The 1,114-nt window shown below is 36.4% G+C and overlaps 1 protein-coding gene across 1 annotated transcript in view; it reads right to left on the bottom strand.

Annotated features, from left to right (window-relative positions):
* The window catches only part of LOC136834675 (orexin receptor type 2-like), a 417,498-nt gene extending 417,179 nt beyond the window's left edge, over window positions 1-319 (bottom strand). Inside the window, exon 1 of the mRNA XM_067097263.1 lies at window positions 1-319. This exon is cut by the window's left edge and continues 918 nt beyond it. The gene's annotated coding sequence lies outside the window, so the exon portion shown is untranslated.
* Window positions 320-1,114: the final 795 nt, after the last annotated feature.

Below are 1,114 nucleotides of genomic sequence, written 5' to 3'. Positions count from 1 at the left end.
TCTTCATGACAATCTTCACTTTTTAACGAATGGCGTTTGTAAGAGTAGAGACAATTAGCTAAGACCCGCAGCTGACTTTTCTTCCCTTTCAGGAGATTCATCAATCCAATAACAAAATCATCTAAGAAAACAAATTCCACAAAAACAAAGAAGCTTATATCTTTGTGTTAATCTACTAGTACTTTATTTTCTGGCTTCCCAACATGGACTCTTTAATGATGTTGATGTTTCTATCACTTATTATTTTCACCAAATGTTCACCATCCCATCAGATGCCGGTCGGTGAAGGAACACCTCCATTCGTGCAGTCTTCTTTTTCTGTGGAAGAGAAAAACAGACTGACGTTATTTCAGGTTTATATCGAAATAAACACAATATAATATGACGAATCAATGTTAATATTATCTAAAAAATCATTCAGTCTCTCTGAAAACCTATCAACTGACAACCGAACATCGTGGAATACCTGATATCTGAGGTAATTACAAGGGTGCGTCCATAACCAAACATAAAAGGAAACTAGTTACCTAAAAGCATCATCGAAAAAAAATTAAAAATTAACAATAGAAAAAACAAAAGAAAGAGGATAAAATAAGTAAAAGACACTGCCTTACAGGCAAACTGAGGAAGCTGGGACAATCAGTATCCCCTCTTTGTTGCCTCTATTTTGTTAACATTGGCTTCTTCCAACGGCCGGGTCTCGCCTCAAAGCGCCCATAACCAGTGCTCTTAGCTGTGCCTTGGCCTTAGTGTTAAGAGCTCTCTTGATTCAAAGTGAGTTTAAGGACACTGTTTTTTACCTATTTATTTTAAAATAACAGTTAATATATCAGTTATATCTAATTATTTCTACTCATCTCTCCTCTTTTTCACAATGATAGAGATTTTTCTTTGAAGGCTGTTATGCAAGCTCGTGGTTTGCAGCTGGCATACAAGAGTACATGCTCATTAACACTAACAATGATTAACCCACCCTTTCAGCAATGAGTGTGGTCTAGAGGCCGTTTTTCAGGTACTCTCTCAAAATGATGTTCGCAGAAATAGTGTTTTATACAAGTACTTATTGTGTCTACGACGCTTAAACAAAGCAAGTCTTGCATTCATCACCTAAGGA

The sequence above is a fragment of the Macrobrachium rosenbergii genome, chromosome 54, assembly GCF_040412425.1.
Source record: "Macrobrachium rosenbergii isolate ZJJX-2024 chromosome 54, ASM4041242v1, whole genome shotgun sequence".
Taxonomy (NCBI): Eukaryota; Metazoa; Arthropoda; class Malacostraca; order Decapoda; family Palaemonidae; genus Macrobrachium; species Macrobrachium rosenbergii.
Note: the sequence above shows the minus strand (reverse complement) of the source record. Positions and strands in the feature narration are given on the sequence as shown.